At 39.8% G+C, this 20,854-nt stretch overlaps 1 protein-coding gene across 9 annotated transcripts in view; it reads left to right on the top strand.

The window, feature by feature from the left end:
- The window catches only part of chl1b (cell adhesion molecule L1-like b), a 91,918-nt gene that overhangs the window by 20,054 nt on the left and 51,010 nt on the right, over positions 1-20,854 (top strand). The window contains exon 1 of one of the 9 annotated variants that reach the window (XM_032548959.1): positions 18,754-18,775. The exons of the other annotated variants lie outside the window; for them this stretch is intronic. The gene's annotated coding sequence lies outside the window, so the exon portion shown is untranslated. Of the gene's footprint in view, positions 1-18,753; positions 18,776-20,854 lie in introns of those variants that run through there. 9 annotated transcript variants of the gene reach the window in all.

Below are 20,854 nucleotides of genomic sequence, written 5' to 3'. Positions count from 1 at the left end.
AAATGAATGAGTAACATGGAGAAAATACGATTTTGGCTAAATAACCCAAATTGATGTTGATTTTTGATTGTGTAACTTTATAAATGGTGCCCCAGAGTGGAGCATCTTCAGATCCAACCTATAAAAATCCCAAATTCAAATGACATCATATTTCTTGTTGCAATTTTGGTTAGCCATTTTGTCTTTGGCATAGAGTTGGTGAAATTTGCGGTTATTTTTTTGGTTTAATTTTGTTCCTCACGTTACCACCTCAAAGAAAAGCCCAGTTCTAAGCAGTGTGGTTCCAGTTGTAACTTTGTATAGGCAGATCTGGTATTATCTTCCATGTTGGGCAAATCCTCTTCCGTCTAGTCAGAGCCAAAATGCAGAGCACAGCAACTTCACAGCCATCATCATTAGAGCTGTGGGGCTGTGGACCCCGATGGCCGTCCCTGCACTGCTGCTGCAGCACATTCAGGAAACCCATACAAGACTCCAGGGTGTGAACACATGAACTGATTCAGATGGATGAATTCATAACTTCCATTTCTTGCTTTAAAGCAGAGTTCAAAACACAAGAACCTCTGCAGCAAAGAGCCACAATGAGCACATTAGCTGTGCTGTCCTCTGTGTACCCTACTGAAACCATTAAAGGAGGCTAATTGGAAAGTTTGCCCCCATTTGTCTTCACTCTGAAGGCAGGAAGAGACGGTGCTGTTTACAAGTTGCAATATTGAGAGTGGGGACAGTCCCAGTGGTGACTGCCAGTGGTGGTAGTTTTGGGTGGGGGAGGGCTTTGTAGAATCAATGCTGTTGGAATAAGCCGTCCCCAGACTCCTAATTTTCTTCTACGATTTCAAATAACCCAGAAAAGACTTTGCTCAGTGGATGCTAGCAGGTCAAGTGGCAAATCTGTATGCAGATTATAGCAGAAGAGAGATTTATTATGCACATTTATCAAGAAAGGGGCAAACCCCGTATTTGAAAATCAATACAAGATTATAACAAGGCTCATTAATCACGTTTATTTATTTTCACAGTCCTGGTAAAAAGCTCTCAGTGGTCATCTTTTACGAATTACATGTTGTTTTTAGTGGGCCAGTATGGATTTCTAGCCACCCAAATGAACTCTTTTAGAGCCTGGAGTCATTGTTCTCTGCTTTGCCTCTGGTTTCGGGCACCATTTCCCCTCCTCCTCCTCCACATGTACTCTTTCCCAATCAATACATTTTCACAGTACTATAACTTCATGTGCCCCTGAGAGCTTGTGGTAAATTCACCAGCATACTACAGGTTGGAATTAAATCAGTGCATTTCCTCATTGTCCTGTCTTCTGTTAGCCTTGTTACTTGATGGCAGGGCTATATACTGGACACTTTGTTGAAGTTACACACATTTATTTTTGTGCCATTTACCCAGCATTTCTCTACAGATGGTTCACAATTTATGTTTTCACCTCAGAGTCTGATTGGGGGGATGGTGGAGTTGCAAAGTTTAACACTACTGATTCTCATTAGTTCAGTGACTGTGCTCAGCTCTTACCTGATGACAATCAATACTCATACAGCATCAAATCAATTCCCCCTATGGAGTGGAGGCTGGGGACCACAGTACTAATTTGTGTGTTGGAATCTACCCAAAATCTAATTTCTGATCATGAGTTTCAGCCAAAAAAAAAGACTATCAGTTTTTCAAGTCATTAGATGATATTGTTGTGAATTATTCTTAGTGTTCATGTTGCAGTCTTTTTAATTTGCAAAGATGTGGTATGCTGCTTTTCTGTCTCACGTGTACGCCGACACCAATCTGTCTTTGCTCAGACAAATGGCTTCACCAATAATGGGAATCTAATTTAGTTTCCTTCTGATCTATGGAGGCTTGGAAATGTCAAATCGAAACAGGGGTTATTTGGGAGTGAAATGGTACAAAATCTTAAAGGATCAAATTAATACAAAACTAGAAAAATATTAAATATAAATAAGTCACCATGAGCCACAGCATTGTTTTTCATATATGTTATCTAATTATTCAAATCCAACTTGTGGACACAAAAACTCCCTGCTCTCAAAACCAGGCATTACTACATATGGATTAGACGCAGCCTGATTAATACAACTGTTTAATACAGAAAAGCATTTAATGCTTTATCTTCTGACTGTCAAAAACCTCTAGTGGTCTCTACAGATGGTATTATTATATTAAATCAATAAATAGTCTCCTCAAACGTTCTTTTAATTTCTATTCATGGTAATCTTCTGCAGCAGCCATTTGTTTTTTCTCAGTATCTGAGCAAAATAAAGCACAGTTTGGCCAGGCCATGTTTATTAATAAAAACATATTCTTAAACACTGCGATGGACTGGCAACCCGTGCAGGGTGACCCCGCCTCTCGCCTGAAATGTCTTGCTGGAGGTAGCCACCAGCATCCGTCCTGACCCCACTAAGGACCAGGGTGTAAGAAAATGGATGGATGTTCTTAAACATTTTATGTAACAGAAATCCTTTGTCCGTTTGCAAGCCGTTTGCTTGGCTTGTTTGATCGTGTCAAACAAGCCAGTTAGCTTCACATTGTACTTTTTTGGAATTAGACTATAATTTGTAACTAAAGCCACAGGGGGGCGGACAGAGCACAGGCCAAGAAAAACTAACTTCAAAAGTTCTGCTTGCTGCATTTTTGTTGTGGACATTTGTGTTATTACAACTTCAATACCATTTTGAATGTTAAGAGCGACTCATGCAACGCAAGTTTTGCAAGGTGACATTTGAAATTTTGGAAGTGCATTTGAAAAAGCCACAGCATGCGTCTAAGCAAAAAACGTCAGATCAGCAAAATAACTACATTCAGTAGGAATGTTGGTAACTTTAAATGGCTCATTTTTACCATAATTTTGGCTCGTGAAGTCCAAAAAGACAAATATTTCCTGTAGTTGGTTCGTATTGAGGCTGGTCTGTATTCACACCGGAAGCAAACCGCACCAGAATTTATTTGGAAGCGGACCGAGGCCAATTCCAAAAGTGGTCTGGGTCTGATTGTTCACTTGAGTGTGTTCACACTGGCACAAAAGGTCTGGACTAAGGTGGAAATAAACTGGCAGGTGTGAATAGACCCGAATTAAATAAATTCTAAAGGTGTATAGGCTAAATTAATATTTTAACTTCCCCTCCAGCCAGCATGTGTACCGTTTGATTATTTTTAGGACAAAAGAACTTGTTTTGAGGACATTAACATTAAGTTTATAGGGTTAAAGTGGAATGGCAGACCGTGTCCTCAGAACACCATGTGATGTAATTTCATTCCAATTGAAACAAAGGTAAAGGTAATTTTATTTATATAGCACATTTTCAGCAACAAGGCAATACAAAGTGCTTCACAAGTGAGACTGAATGTGAGTAGAAAAGTAAAACTTTCAGCTCCTTCTGTTCACTATTGCTGTTCTACAAACCCACTGTGTGGCTAGCTGATTTGAAAATAGTGTAATTTTAAAAAAAAAATTATTGTGTCTAGTGCGCGTAGTACTACAGAGAGGTATTCATTTCTAGGTTGGGTGCCGGTTTGATAAGTCTCCTATAGACCACCTTTCTCCTGACTCCTTCCTCCTTCCCCATGGAAATCATCGTGTCATTAACTGACATTGAAGCTGAAGACTTTGATATCCCTCAGTCTTCCACGGATGACATAGCCAATTTCTGGCTACTTCTGACTGTATATTTTTTAAGAGTTCCTGACTTTTAAAATAGAAAATATGCAATTATTTTGTGCAACAAGCCTGAAAACAATTGAAAAATAAATGTGTTATGTTATTAAAAACAGACTGAAGCATGCTGTCCAAGAAGATAGTCTTTATCCTTTGATACTAGCACATTCATTAATACTCCATACCAATCCAATTCTTATCCTTGTCATGATTTATTTTTTCAAAATGTAAAACAAAAAACACATCACTATAACCTCCCACCACTTCCAGCCTGATTGTCCACAATCACAATGTTTCTCCATCCTTTGAATTTCAATCAGTCCTCTCAATAAGCTCATTTGGGATTAGCAGCTGCTCACTTGATGGCCACCTACAAATGCTGATTGACTATCAGCGCTGCACACTGAGGTGTACCCACGCTAAGGTACAGCTCACCCGCCATTGTTCCATCATCGGCCACAGCTGAACAACATGCATTATGGATGAAACTCGCCCTCTGCATGCAACACGTGAACCGTCGAAAAGCTCAAAGATGAAAGCGAGAGACGTCAGACGGCGGAGAGTCTGCCTCACGCTGATCGCGGTTCCTGCTGCGACCGCAGCATGAGGTGGAATCACAGATCAATCACAAGGCTTCGTTAATGGACTGAACAGCACTGACGGATTCTGCTCGGCCCGTTACCAGCTTCACATAAGAACATCATTGCTCAGTCTTTTAAGCTCTTCTGTCTCTGCAAGACCTTCAATCTGTTTTTGTCTGAACAAAGACGGACAGCCAAATGATGTGTAAATATGAAGGCACAGCAGCCTGTTTGAGTTGGCTTTTATCAGATGAAGGATGTAGAGAGGAATGTAGGGTTAAAATGAGTGAAAATTGCAGAGAAACTAGTCAAAGTTGAAATAATTTTAGTGCTTCCTGTTTTAGAGGTGGCGAAGCGTCTGTTTACGAAACATTTTGTTGCGTAATTGTTGAAGACTATTTTGTTTTCTTGGAAAATCTACTGTTAAATGTTCTCTCCATGCTCTCCCCAGTCCAAAACAGAGCAATTCCTAAACCTCCCTTTAATAGAGTCTTTCAGGGAGGCACAGGAAGAGGAACAAATGGCTCTATTCAGCGGCGTCCAAAATGCTAATGCCTCCAGCCCTTTATAACGTTTACACGTTTATAAGGGTTCCCATGTCACGACATGGCATGGTCCACTCCTAATGGTGGCTGTGGCCGGGGACAGCACGAAAACGGGCAGGCGCCACAGAATATGAGAAATATGACGAGATGGGAGGTTTCCCCTGGAGACAGAGCATCTGAATCTGCTTTTCCTCATCAAAGGTTCTGACTGCAAAAGTACAAAACCTTACCAAGTATTTTGGTCTAGTTTCTAGTGAAAACATGAGTACACATGAACTTTTGAGCAAGATGTAGGGGCTTGTTTTTGGTCAGAAAGATAAAAAGTACAACTTCCTCTGGCAGATTAGTTCACTTATAACAGGACAATTTTCCCTTGTCACAAGTGAACAAATATGCCAGTAGCAGTAGTTCTTTTTCATTACTAAGAAATTATTGACTTAAAACATTCACTTATATATTTCTTAAAAGTTGCTTCTAAGTTAGTTTTGTCCTATTTCAAGTATACTAAAATGTTTCCACTAGAACACTGACCAAAAATTTGGTGTGTGAGAAATTAGAGGGTTTTTTTTGTCTTTGTTGTTTCTTCAGTCACTGAAGTTTGTGTTTTGAACACTTTCTTAGCCCCGGTGTTTGATCTAACGCCACTGAGTGTTCTTCTTCTAATTTTCTGGTTTTACAAGAAAATTAGGCAGCAATGCGACTGATAACAGTTTCAGTTGGTTGTACCATTATAGCAAATTCCAGTAACGCAATAAGTTTCTAAATTGAATAAGTTTTCTGGAGTCAAACACATGAAGGGCCAGGCAGCGGTTAGTGATTGCTTGGGAAAGTAATTATGGCTTATCTGTATGGCTGCTGGAAGGCAGTTTATAGACCTGTGGCTCCAGCCTCTGCAAGGCTCTTTTTGAATTGAGACTACGTCAAATGCTTCGAAGCCGTCGAACAGTTCCAGTGTGGTATCGACCTGTTGGAATGATTGGATCAGAGTCCATCAAAGTTTTCTGCTAACTTCTAATTCCATTTATGATACCACAGAGGTTATTCCCTGATTCAAAGCATGTTCGGGTGTTTGGATTGACGTTAGTGAACTGCTTTAGGTGATACTACTGATGTTTGAGTTAAGACTACCCCATAAACAAAGGTGAAACAGAGAGAAAGCAATGGGGGGATGACTGGTGATGACTGCTATCAGTGTCGTTTTTAATAAGTCTCCAGTCCTCCATATGTGGACTATACTATGACAGAAAGTTTGTTGCCGTTTATTTTTACATGTTTGACCAAGGTAGTTTAACCCATTGTTTTAGTCAGTCTCTATTTATTTATTATTTATTTTACATTGGTAAATAAATTTATAAATAAGTACATTTATGTCTGCGTTGAAAAAAAGGAACGTCTTAAGTCAATTAAGCTGTTTTTCTGTATTGCATCGGAATCAGGCAATAATAAACCTCAGATATCTGTATCGATATCAGAAGTCAAAAAAGGGGAGTGATGCATCCTTTAGTCATGTATTATCACATTAGGAAGTTTTCAGACAAAACAGGTTATCAACACGTCAGGCTTTTTTAAAGATCGGACAAAAAACTGCAATCAATGCACTGCTGATTACAATTGCACACCTTAATTTATTGGAATTTTACGTGCTAGAAGAACACAAAGTACATAGTGGAAATGAAAATGTGTGACAGTTTTAAAAGTCTTTGACAAATTCAAATGTGTCATTTTCATTCATCTTCCCATCAGTTCTTATTAGCTTCCCTGTTGAAGAAAATCATCCCTACAGCGTGGCGATTGTGTTTAGGGTGTTAGGTTTTCTTTTAACATAGGACTTTGAATGAAAATAATAATAATAAAAAGTTTCATTTTGATCTCATCTGACCAAAACACCTTCTTTCCTGTTTGCAGTGTATTCATCTGGACTTGTGGCAAAAGAAAGACAAGGTTTTCTTTTCATTCTTCTTTGATCGCCAAACTTTGGAATCACACGATCAAACAATCCCAGCTGAGTTTGGGATCTTTGTCACTTCTCCAGAGTTCCTGTGGTCCTCTAGATTGCTTTTTTGAAAAATATTCAGCATTCTTAGATAATGGATGGTGGATATTCAAGCTTTTTAACCAAACCCTCATTTCAACATCTTCCCAATGTTCTCTTTGACCTCCCTGCTGTGTTTTTATCTTCATAATGCTGTGTTTTCCCCTAATGTTTGCAAATGTGGTGGGCATTTAATACTGGGATTAAATGCCCACCACACTTTTAAGATTTTTCTCTGTAAAAAATATTTAGAAAATTATGCATTCATTTCTTTCTACTCCACAATTTTTTCACTACTCTGTTAGTTTTGCAGCTTAAAAGCATTGAAGTCTAAAGTTGCAACGTGATGCAAGAATGTAAGATATCATTTTGAAATTATTTTTCGAATGTTTATGGCATAGAGAGTCACACCAAAACCAAATGAGTGTTAAATTATTCCTCTTCATCACAGTTTTATAAAGCTGTGATGATGAGTTTGATGGCATGGATCAGATTTCTTCCTACCACGTTGAAAGGCTTCTATTCAGGATGAAATATTTGTGCACTGTGGAGTGAATGAAAACTCAACAATTGTGCCAAAGGAAATCACTTTACCCATCATGCGGCTCTGCAAAGTGAGTCATCTCTTTTCTGTTTTTTTGTCTACCCCCTTTTGTTGCAGTTCTGTTCTTTTGTCCCTTCAGTTTGCTGTCACGTTTTGTCTCCAAACCAAAAAGCAGAGGCACTACTTTTAAAACCATCAAAGTAACATATTGAGACTGAGGTTGCTGCTGGTTTCCCAGTAAACATCAGCTCTTTGCTTTGGTTTCAGTTGCCTTTTGTGGACAAAATAAAGTTGCTTGATGAGTCACTGGTTGACTCTTGTATCCAACCAATGCATGGAGGTTGTACATCAGCTGAGCTGCGTTGTGTTCTGGAAACTGCCAAACCAACCCACATTGTGGGGGTTTCTGCAGCAGTAATCGATGGCAGAGTGCACAGCTACAGATGGCACACCAGCATTAATGATTTTTATCTTTATTTCCTCCCCTCGCTGTGTCCTGTTGGAGGTTCGATTTTATGATTAAGCAAATTGGATTTGATCCCACTCAGCGCCGAGCGCAGCAACAACAGCTAAATGATGCTGCTCCATCAGCACTTTAATAACCCACTCTCCACCTGAGGAGGCCCAACTCTTTTTTGCTCCAGCCACTCAGGGCCTCTTGAGACCTGAATGAACTCCCCCTCACCCCCCCAACCTCTCTTGCTCATTTGGAAACATCCAGCTTTTATTGCTGTTATTTCTTTAGCGTTCTACATCCTAAAATGTTGAGCAACATGCAGCAGTGAATGCTAAGTGAATGCTTTGCAAACTTAACACTATGTAGGGTCGAAATTGTGAAAACCAGGAGCCGGAATGAACATTCAGAAAACGGAACTGGGACATTCATGTTGCCAGGATATGTGACACGAATGTTATTGATTGCCCTGCACAGATTACTGTAACAGCCTCCAACAAAGCTCGATGTGACTGTATCAGTTTATGAAGCTGCAACATGTGACTAAACTAATTGCTACATTGTGGGACAATTTTAATAGCATAATTCCTACACATTTTATTGTTCTGCAAAGATTTTTTTGTTGCTGCTTTTTTTATTTGAAGAACAATCTTGGAAACTCTCTAAAGAACACTTAAAAAACCAAAAGTAATCTTTTTGCACAACTTTTTCAGTGCTTCCAAATTCTAATTCTAACAGCAGGATGTGGAATTGTTGAAGTGGAGGGGTCTGGAATTAGAATAAAGTTTAGTTTTGAATGAAACATAGACCTTATATTAACGAGATACTAAACATAGGACGAAACATAACATGATCACAAGAAGGAAGTCAGACATATTTAACAATATTTCGTGGATAACTAAGAATTCCTGTTTTGTTGTTGCCACAAGTAAAGTAAAAGTTTCTCAAAGGTCAAATATGTTTTTAAAATGTGTGGTCAATGTAGGATATTAAAGTCATATTAGTTTCTCAATTTAAGATAGTATTGTCAAAAAGCTAAGCCTAAATCTCAAGCTTTGTTTTAAAAAATAGTGCAGAATGAAGAAAAAAATAACTGTGAATAGTCCTTTACATTAGTGCTGATAAGAAGTAGACCAAAACTTTAGCATCTAATTGTTAGCCAATTGTAACCAATTATTGTCGAGCAGAACAACAAACAGACTTTGTTAGTCTACTTGGTCCACACAGTGGGACAGCGAAAGTCCAACTTCCTGTTTTTTCTTTCACAATAAAAGTCTCAAACAGAAATATTTATCCACACGACAGGATGCAGCACCACTGAAAACACGGTAGCAGATATTGCAAACCAATCGGCAGTGCTGTCATACCAGCACAACACCTGCACAACGCCATGTTTGTTATTGGCCAGAGTGAGGTCAGGTAGAGAGAGAAATGGAGCTACAATATTATTGTTTCAAAAATGTTGTGGCTCACATGAACACACAGAAAGATGTACCCACTCTGGGACACGGTTTCAAAAATAATCATCTTTATGTTTTCCAAAATACAGAATCTGTGTGGACATACAGTCTAAATGACAAAAATTATTTTGTGGGTAGCTACACCTGAAATCATTTCAGTGTGGACAGGGACTTATGGTGTAGACTTGGTTTGATTTGGGGACCAAAGTTAAAACATTTTTTACATTTTCAGCTGCTGCAGTTTGCTTTTACTGTGTCCAATGATCCAAACCCTTTGAAAAGCCTGCTCCCCTCCTCACCTGTGGGGGCGCTGCATCACTGAAGGAAATGACATGAAAACCTCTGAAGAAGATGAAAGTGAATTGTAGCCGTTGTAGGATTTCCTTTTGTCGTTGTCAAAAGACTACGACCCATTTCACCTCTGGCGAGTTTGTTTTGGTTGTATTTACCCAGAATACCATGCGCTATAGTCTGCTTCCTGGTTCTGGAGCAGTCTCCAGTCTGCTTGGCATTCACATATGAATTCAAATCATTCCAGAGTTTACTTCAACCGAACCAAAGCTTTGGTTTTTAGGTGGACCAGAGTTCATTTTTCTCGTTCGCATCAGAGTTCCATTCCACATTCACATCTCTCTAAATGAAACAGACTTTCTAGGCAAACGAATTGACATTTGATTAAAGCGACATAGCAGGGCTGATCAGAATGCAGCCTTTGTGTATTTTACCATAAAGACTGTCAGCATCTGGACAGAGCATCATAAAGCAGATTGTGTCACCTCCCAGACTTTTCTTCACAATGTCTGTGAGCTTTAGTGAATCGGCCACTGTAGACATACATCAGGTGTGGGGATTAAGGACAACCGCATAGATTCATTTTTGCTTTGCAGAGCATGACTGAATGACTCTTGATGTTTCCAAGTCTTATGTCCAAACAGTATTTAGGAATTTTACACACTGACATTTCAATGATAATTGTGATGTGATAAATTATGCTGCTTTTCATCACACTCCTTCTAATTAGTGGGTAGACTAACAGTTCTCAGTCTTCTGTGATAACAGGGGACTGTTATCATGGTGGCTATCTAGTGAATTATTGTGATGATAAATGACAATAAGTGGAAGATTAATCTGCTTCAATGTGACTTGAGTTCAGCAAACAGTTGCCCTCCACCTACTCAGAGAAAAGTCAAGTGATTATCTGTCTGCAGGCGAAGCGTTTGATGTTACCCTGTCAAAGGCACACACTCCATAAGTCCTTTCACTGGATTTTTTACCCCCCTGTTGGGGGATGTACTTCCTATTCCCTTTTTAAGTGATGAAAAAATAACTTTCAGGGTGTGCCTTGTTTTGCAGTTCGAAACAGACATTTGTTTCATTTGTTCAAGCTCCCTTTCATGTGGCAGCAACTCTTGAGAGCCTTGAGTTCTTGATCTGGCATCCAGCTTTATTTTACTGGAGACACCCATGATGAAATCAGAGGACACCCATAATCCTCTGATTTCATCTCCTGTGTGTTGGTCGCATTCCTTCTACTGTACATTTACAGTCATAAACTAAACACGCACTAGAATATTGTGGATAATTCTACACAAATGATAAGTTTGTTGCATTCTTATATTGTTAAGATATCATCGGTGTTACGTGTCATCTTGTCTTGTTAGTCAAATTTGTCGAATCAAAATAAAACGCTCCCATTTTTTCAGTCTGTAAACACATTGCTCAAGGATTTTGAGATTGTCTTTGGGATATTTTTAAAATCAAAATTACAGATTTTTTTTAAACTACTTTAGAAATATTTGCAATATCTTTTCTCCAGTAAACCATTTCCAAAATCTACATAATCCACAAACAAAAAATGTGGGGAATTTGAGGGAATTTGGCAATTGTGAAATCACGAAAAAGGAAATGACTGTTTATTAGTAATAATCCTTTGATGCTTTGGTTTTTTGGTGTTATTTCAAATCCACTTCAAGGAACAAGCACTTTTTTTATTCAGAAAGTCTAGAACGTGAACTTGAATGAAATCAAATTATAAGAAAATTCCAAATTGGTATTGGCCTGATTAGTGCAAATCTGCTTCTGTAACAAGGAGACAGTTTTTCCCTCCAAGTCACCAGGTGCTGCTTTATGCACGGCTCTAAATTTTCCAGGCAGCGATGTTATTTATGAAGCTGCCTGTGTCATTCACTGGCCTGTAGGAAAATGTCACTTCCTCAACAAGCCCTCCAAGGCGCAGTGAATAATTTCAAATGATTTTAGCTGTAATAAGTCATTACTGCCCCAGGATCTCAAACATATTTCATTTTCTAGAACACATGGAGCATAAATGACCCAATCAAACCCTGAGAACTAATAACTCTACTGTTGCTGTGGTCCTGGGCCCACACACGCAGTGAAGAGCTCTTTTTATGCGCTCGCTGAATGGACATGACGATGAGGTTTAAAAAGTTATGCAGCCAGCCTTTTGATGAGTTTGTCTGGATAAAAAAACACACACATACACATTCACCCATCTTTTAATTTGTCTCAAATATTGCGCCTGCCTCTCCGTTTCTATCCCACGTTGTCCAAGTGAGACGAAGCCCTCCATGGTTTTTCCACCGCAGGATTAGTGGTGTGCTGCAGCAGGCTGATGCGCCTCAGTGGGCCTGAAGGGCTGACCCCTGTAGGGCTGACCCTGAGGTGAGGCGCCCAGCAGGACGCTCCTTAAAAGGTTGTTAGATCCATGTGGCTTATTATGACGTTTCCCGCTCAACCTTTTCAGTTAAATATAGACTGGAAAAAAGACAGTTTTCTGGAAATAATTAATCCCAATTGTTGCCGTTGTGTTATGCAGGTGAAAACATGTCTGCTGCTTTGGATTCCTTTATGAACTTTTTAACAACGGTCATGGAGCAGTATTATGTGTTTTCCAGCCACATAGTGTAGTTTTATAGGACAACCAAGTAACTATATTATCTTCAGTTGTCATATAAATCAAATATGACTTAAAGGAGAAGTAAATCAACTTATTTGAGTTTCACTTGATGTTATTCCCTCATAAAAACATACCTGGCACATGCCTAGATTCTTTCATGCACATTTGAGAACAAACAGCTCCCCCACTCAGCTCCTTCAGACTAGCCAGCAGCCATTAGCAAACACCTGAAACTGCTGAGCTCATTATAGGAGCTACTTCTCAGAGCACTGCTGGTAAAAATGTTGTTAAAGGGTTAATAGAGGAGCCATGTTGGGATGACTTGATGAAAGTGGAGTTTCAGGAAGAGCAGGAGGAAGACAAATTGGCAACCATTCAGCTGTGCAAAAACATACCTCCAGGTATATGGAATAACATTATAACAAGAAGTAAAACTAAAAAAAATGTATTTCACATAGTACATAGTACATAGTAAATTTGGAAAAATCAAGCTTCACTTGTGTGTTCATCAGTGGAGGTCTGAGCACACTGTGTTGGTATGGATGTGCACCCCTGCTTATCCCTCCACCCGTTTGGAAGGTGTGTGTCCAGGGTATATCTTAGAGCAGAGCCAATCACCAAGCCCGGTTACCATGCCGACACGTCTCACCGAGTCACCACGTTTATCTTAATGAATTCATTTTCAAGCTCATGTTTGCCTCTCTATTCTCTGTCAGCTGTGTACACACACTTAATGGTGGTGGACTGTTGTTAGTGACCTGGGGGAAATACCTTATTGATTCTGGGTGGGTGGGGCACGGGGCGGATTATTGCATTTTCTTCTTAGCTGACGCTTCTTATGAACTTATCCACAGAGGAGGGAGGAAAGATGAAGTGCTAATCTACTTGAATACTTGAGAATTTAGGCATTTCTTTTTACCAGTCACCTGATATGTTGAAATTTCAGAATTTTTCCAGAATTCTCGTGCTCTCTGTGTACAGAAATACACAAAGAGCACATTTAGTGTTTGCTAAATGTGTTTACTCACCTCTCTGAGGTGTTGTACACACAACATACAACACCCAGGGAGACGGAGCAGACGGTGTTGTTATCATTGTGTTCAGTTGGTGTGCTAATCAGGACCAGGGATCCCCCGATTGCTGCCACAATTGCTGAGCTCACCATCTGTGGTGCTCTGACGGCCGGCAGCCTCGCTGAGCGAGCAGCAGAACCGTCTGGCCCAATTTTACCTCAGTCTTCACACGTCCTTACAACCCTACTGTCAGTCTGAAGATGCTTCTTAACAATACTCATTTCAATTATGTCACTGTGCAAACACAAATGTTTTTGTATTTTATTGGGGTCTTGTGCAATAGACCAGCAGAAAGATTCTACATTTTTTAATGGAAGGAAAACGATACAATAATAATCATAACAGAATAAATACTTTAGAAGCTTTTGTAGCTTAGGGTTTTCTTCCATAATTGCTATGTTGGTCCATCCATCTTCCTGTCATCTCTGCTGAGGAAAGCAACTTCACAGCATGTTGTTACCACCATGTTGAGGATGGTATGTCCATGCCAGAATGATTTTAAGTATAGATATGTGCCAGTTTAATTTGGTTTCCTCTGACCAGGACGCCTTCATCTACATATTTATAAGCATGTCTCTAAATATTATGGCTTTGTTTTAAAAATGGCTTTCCAATAATCAGAGATGCACTGATATAAAATTTGGGCCAATATCCGATATTTATATTTCGTTTTTGATAACTGATATTTATCTATATTGCTTATGTTATATTTCTATTACTCTACCCTTTCAACACCATTAAAAAAACACTCTGCTGACATTGCATGATCACTATCACATGACCAAACAAATACGACATGACCAACTATCTTTCTACTCCTCGTAATGAAAAACAAATGTGAACGACAACAGGATGGAAATAAACAACAGTTATTGGTATCGGGCCGATACCGATAAATTAAAAAGTGAACAGCAAGTTACTGGTACACAGAAAAAAAGAATTGTACAATAAGAGATTGTACAATAAGGCAAGTTTTAGGGGTGCACTGATTGCAGTTTTCTGGCTGGTCACCAATTATGATCTTTATAAACCCTGACCTACCCATTCTGATTTTGGCTGATGCCATTTTTTTTTCTGAATTGTTGCTAAATATAGCAAGAAAGTCTCTGAGTTGGTAATAGTGGGGTGAGTATTCTTAACTGCAAATGTGCTGACTTGACCTGGTGGGTGGGGGGAACAGTCAGATCTCTCTCAGGGGAGCAGAAGAGGACAGTGGTTGATTTTTAGGCTTTTGCTTAAGTAGATAAGATCAGCTTCACGTCAGCATCAACCGATCACAGATCTGACAAAATAAAGGAAATCAAAGCTGGTGAATGGGCTGGGCAATGAATCTGTGTGATGCTGTGAGAGCTTGGTGGAGCCAGCTGCACATTGTCTAAGGAGGCCGGAGCCTGCAAATAAGGATGATGCAAACTGGTGTGACTTGTGCGTCACAAAAAAAAAAAAGTTTCCGTTGTAGTTTTGCAAAATACACTAATTTTGATACGGTTGAATTTTTTTTATCAAAAGATTTTTTGAAATTGGAGTGTTTCCATTACACAAATTTATTTTCAGAATTTCAATTTTATGGTCAATAGAAATGCAGCTAATGATGTAAAAGTAGGATAAAATGTGACATGACAATTCAGAAAACTATCAGATATGCATTTGATGTGTGACATAATTCAGATTTTCTGCTGTGAAAAGTTGGATTTAGGTTGCATCTGCCTGCCTAACAGCCTAATTGTTGTCTGGTCTACAGATTCTTCTGGAGAAGCTGGAGAAGTTCTCTTTTTGCTCAGCTGATTAGGTTTTTGTAGTAGCATAAGGATAATGGGTTGATGTGAAGCTTTGAACATTGCTTGTAACCTAATCCTGCATGTGACATGACATGATGTTTCAGAGTGATGTGGGACTTCCTGTTCAGATTAAACAGCTTCAGATTGTGACTGCTGCAGAATGCTGCAACCCTGTGAAACTTTTAAAACCTCGATAAGAATAAAGATAGGGGCACCTGTTACCATGGTAACTCCAAGTAAAACCGCACAGAAAACCATAGTGGTTTTCATATTGATTCAGAATACAGAATGAAGACCTTGGTATCAGTGAAAAGCAGGTTGCCCAGCTTCTATCTTTCCAGTGCCAGGTTAGAGGCTTATTGACCGTTTTTTTTGACAGACTGACTAACAGACGAGTTTTTCAGTGAAATGGGCCGCGAGCCCGAAGTTCAATTAAAAGCCCCGCTCTGCATGAGAGCAGCATATTTGCCAAACTGGGAGAAAAGTGTAAATCAGTCTTCATGCTTCCTCAGCAACCTGCTTGTCCTTGGGGAGTATTGATGGTTCTGGCTCAACTCATTTTTTAAAAACACCCATCAAAGCTGCTACATTTATCTTATCCTGACAGGTTGAGGGGGATTTTATGCGGCACGAGTGCTTTGGAAACACATGGCTTCATTTTAACATGCTAGCAAGGCTGAAAGCTGCACATGAAAACCACCTGCCTTTTTTTTTCTGTCCCAAGCAGCAGGAAAGCAACCTGGCTTTAGCTCGAAGCATGCTTTTGTTTTCTCATTCAGCTTTCTCTTGCTTAACAGACTCAGCAGGTCAACAGAGCATTAGTCTAATTCCATGCTCACGATATGGCTGCAGACTTTCATTTTGTAGTGGTCAGATAAGGTTGTGTGAATCCTGCTGAAGGAAGATAAGAGACTTGTCATAAATTAAGACTCTTGTGGGGAACCGTGAATTTTTTGATATTATATCGTCACCTTCCTAAAATAATGGTCTAAGTAAGTTTTTGCCAAAAGGAATTTTGTGAAAAAAATATCACCCCTATTTTAGAGGAATTAGACAAAAACAATCACTATGGCAGTAAATAACCATTATTTAAGGAATGTGACAATATTGATTACTGAAGTACATCTGACAGTTGCTGAGTGTCCAAAACAAATGTGCGCCAAACTTTGTCGCTATTCTGCTAATGTTGAAAAATGTGCCAGTTTAACACTATGAAGCTTACTGGAAATTTGCCTGCGCTGTAAACAACTGTCCTCCACTGAGAAGAGAGAAGTGCCAAACCGAATGAGATAGTTGTTGATGTTATCTCAACATTTAGAAGTGTGACCAACATGGACTGAATGGCTTCCTTGACTTCCTTCCTTACATTGCTAAACCTACAGGTACACTGCAATTCTAAAAAGAGTATAAAATTGATGTCATTATTTACAACTTCTTCTGTTCGCTGACTGACCCGGTAGAAATTGACCAGAGACAATCTGAGTTAAGGGGAGTGTGCTGGAAGTAAACATTTATTTCAAGCGGAATTGCACAGGAAGGCAATGGACAGGCTAGTGTTTCCAACAAGCAAATTTATTTTCGGATTTCCAATTTGCACAATTTTAAGGTCAATGAAAATACTTTTAGTATAAGGTATGACAAATATCCCCAAATACAATGAAAATAGAAACTAGTCCTTCACAGGATGTTGCTGGTTGGTTCCTGGTGTGAATAAATGTTTGCCTTCTCACCCGTGTTTGTCGTGTCCGGATGGTTTAATCAGCAGGGCTCAGAGTGTGAATGAGCCGCGGCGGCGGACAGAAAGGGGAAGAGGCTTTTCCCGGGGCAGTGCCCGGGACAATGTCAGGTTTGTCTGGCCCGAGTGCACCAACACTAAGCGTCTCGGAACTGGCAGCCCGCCTCGGGACCTACCCATCCCGTCCGGCTTCCAGGGCCGTCCAGCCCCGGAGCACTAAGCAAAGTTCATAAGGCTTCCTTCTGTTTGTGCGGCTACAAAGGAGGCTCCATCCTGTTGTAGCTCAAAGAGGAGCTTATGGGCTCGCAGATTCTGGCACTGGCTGTGCAGAGGAGTGAGAGTGTTCTCAGTTACTGACTCTGGCTGACTGCTTTCAGTCATTGATGAAGATATTCCCGCTCCTCATCACCCCAGCTACCGCCATACCTCCTCATTAGATCCAGATCTGGGCCTTCACTAACAACACTTAATTTGTTCTCAAGTTATTCACCTTAATCTCCAGGTGAATTAGCATCCATCCATCTCTCCGTCAGTCCATTCATCCATCGTCCATCCATCATTCATCCAACATCCATCCAATATATTCGTTCGCCAATCCATCCATCCATCTATCCATCATGCATCCAACATCCATCCATCTATCCATCCAATATGTCTGTCTACCTATCCACCTTCCATCCTATCTCACTCCTTTTTCTAAGAGTAACTGCAATATTTAAAGTCTAACCACTGAAGAAATGTCTTCATTCATAAAATGCAGCAGAAAAGGACAAAGAACATGGAAATCTTGATTTCTGGAAATATATTAACTCTTGACATAGGAAATGTGTAAAAACTCTGAGTAGTGGTGTTCTGTCTCATTAGGACTGTCAGCTTTTTCCGATTCTCCCCGTCTGCCCTCCGTAACCTCCCACCGAGGTAACAACCTTGTCATCTCAGGCTGTAAGTCTGCTCCAAGCAGCCGTGCTTTGGTTGCTGTTTTTCCACCGTGGTTACGACCCACATCAGCATAATTCAAGCATGACCCTCCTCCCTTCCTTTCATTTTCTGCCTTTTCTCTCTCATTTAAACGCAAGCCTCTGTCCTGAGTCCACATTGTACATCATCCAGCACCGAGGTTTGCCCTCTCTCTCCACCTCCCCCTGCATGTCGTGGGAGAATTTCCTCCCCCCGGTCCTTTTCTTTTACGTTTGAAAACCGGCATCAACAGCACAAGCCCTCACTCCACAATGTCGGATGTTCTAGGCCAGGTAACAGACATGGTTCCCTTTCTGACGTAGACCACGCTCCTGCAAGCTTCTTAAGACATTTGAACATTTTCTTGCATTAAGGAAGGGGGAGAATAAAACAAAAGGTCATCCAACAAAGTGCAGCGCTAATGCTGGCTGACAGTCTTAAGCAATTTGATGTGAGTCTCCAGCAGCATTAGCAGAGAATTAAGCAGATTGTCAGTGGCTGACAGAACGAGCTTGCAGCAGAAGCAAAACTCAACAGATTCCCAGTCAGCGGGGAATCTGGCTTCCCATCCTGGATTCTGCTTTCCATCGGTTCTCCCAGCCGATTATTGCAAATAAACACTTTGCTGAGCCTACAGGTGCATCAAACGTCTTTCATTATGCAAATATAGGAAGCAGGAGACGGGGCTGGGGGTGCAAGATGAAACTCACATTCCTCAACTCTGGTTTGTGCACACCCGCTGAATAGCCCTTAGATCAGCCTTTGTGGGAGTGATTGTCAGCAGCTTAATGAGCTTCTTTGCCAAGCTAAAGGCTTTGGCAACATATGTGACTACAGTGCCTCTTCGCCTCTGTCTCCAACCTGCATGATACAACATAGAGCAAGCTCAGCGTTCTTCCTCCCTGTAGACGTCTGAACTCCCATAACTCATCATTTTCCTGTTTACTCTGGATTTGCGCGACCTGGAAAAAGGAATTGCAACTCCTCTCATGGGGACCAGGACTGAGAATGAGAAAGTCCGATTTTGTAGGTAACTATATGCTACATCTAACGATACCTTCTAGGGAATGTTCTGGTTCCTCCAGGTTCACTTCAGCCAACACTAATAATCCTACACTGTCTCAATAGGATTTTATTTAATATGGAATACAAGGATGCATAAGTAATACTTTCAGCGATATTTTCATTATATTATTGATTGTAGTTCTTACTGTCACTCTTTCCTCTTAGTGGTTGTCTTTATAAGCCTTGGATTAATTTTAGTTGACCTTAATGCAGCCAAAAAAACTGTCTTAGAGACGTAGATGTTACTTGATGTTTTGGAAAAAGACACTGATAGCAGGTATTTTTTTGATGAAATACCTTCTATAGGAAATTTTTAAAATAACTTTTATTTTATTTCAATTTGTCTTTATTTTATTTCGCTTTCTTGCTTTCAAAATAAGAAAAACATAAAACTATTCCAAAAGCAAAATGGATATGTTTTCTATTACATATTGTGAAAAATGATGTTAAAAAAGGCAGTTTCCAACTGTTGAAAAAAAGGAAAACCTTTTGGAAATTTAGTGCAATTATTCCATTAAAAATGTAAAATAAAATCTTGCTCTTGTTATTATGTCTATTTCTAAAAATAGTTGGTCCTTATTCTTTTTAGCCTGTTAGTAAGAGTCATTGAGGAAGATTAAAATGTGTGTTGTAGACAAAGCAGCAACACAAGTCATCCCCCGCCTCATCCAGCCTCTTGCATCTAGTTATGTTTGGATTAATGGTGAATTTCATGCAGATCAAAACCATCTGTACTAGATCTGCACTGATCAGGGTTCTGGTTTTTTATTAAGTCTTTGTTCTGCCATCTCTAATTTTATCTGGTTTTACAGTTACAGTCAACAGTGATCAAATAATTATTACCAGCCTTGCCACATTTAATGAGTGGTCATTAACCAATTATATGAGGAGCAGAGGTGATGTCATACTACGTGTTATGAGAGCAGAGTTTTGCTAGTTAAAATACACAGATGACTGTTAAGTTGACATTTTAAGCTGTCTGTGAAGTTCCCCTCAGGCTGCAGGGTTTGTTATGCACATGCAACAAAAACAATGGTGAATAACATCGTGCTGTGTGTGCTGCTTAACCTGTTCAATTTAACACAACTTCTGATACGGAACATTATGTGTGATATGAGCATGTGGCTTATGGCAGATTATTGTTCTCTAAATAAAGTGAAAGCAAATGAATTGGTAGCTGAGTATCAAAAGCACATGGTGTTTTGATGACATGCTAAAATCACAACATCATCCAGTGCCCTGGCATGACAACTAGAGTGGATTCAAGGTGTCTTGGTGGTGTCATGTAAATGTGATATTTTAGCTCAGTCAACATCTGAAAATACTAAGGGTACATTTAGCCTTAGTGATTAGCAGAATTGGCATAGTAGCTGTAAATACGTATTTTCTGTTAGCATGCTTCCTCAGACTGATTAGTTGTTATGGAATAGGTTCAGATTGCGTGCCTTTGACCATCAATGTTTTGTCTAGAGTTGGTGCCTATATCTATCCTTTCTAGGAACTAATCATGTATCATTAGCAGGGGGCAAGATGGTGAATGCCCTGTGTCACTGCCACGCTTTTTATTTGTCTTCAGTCTGACCAAGGGTGACGTCACGATTCGTACTGAAAAACAACGTATTCCACAGTGTGTAGCTGAAACCAGATTTGGCATTCTGGAGCTTTGCTTGGTCACCCAGTGGAAACGTGACACTGGTTCAAAACCATTGAATGGACTATGAATCATGTTGGTAGCAAAGCCTTATGTCAGTTGCCTTGGTTTCCAGTATATTCTAAGATTCATTTGCTGAATTCTCAAATATAAAATCCCAAAGTTTCTTGAAATACTTCTTGTTTTCTTTAAACATGGATTTGCTTTGAGTCTTCATTGATTAAAAATGAAAGGATCATTCAACAGAGTCATAAAAGTGAAATGAAAAGCAGTTTGGGCCGTGTCAGGATGATAAATCATCTCCTCCTGAGGGATCAGGGTCACCTTTAAGTCACATTTTCAGCTTTCACAGTCTGCCGCTTTGACCTCAGAAAGCCTGAATCTTGACT

The sequence above is a fragment of the Xiphophorus hellerii genome, chromosome 20 (genome assembly GCF_003331165.1).
Source record: "Xiphophorus hellerii strain 12219 chromosome 20, Xiphophorus_hellerii-4.1, whole genome shotgun sequence".
Taxonomy (NCBI): domain Eukaryota; kingdom Metazoa; phylum Chordata; class Actinopteri; order Cyprinodontiformes; family Poeciliidae; genus Xiphophorus; species Xiphophorus hellerii.
The sequence above is the reverse complement of the archived record's forward strand: the minus strand, read 5'-3'. Positions and strand labels throughout refer to the sequence as shown.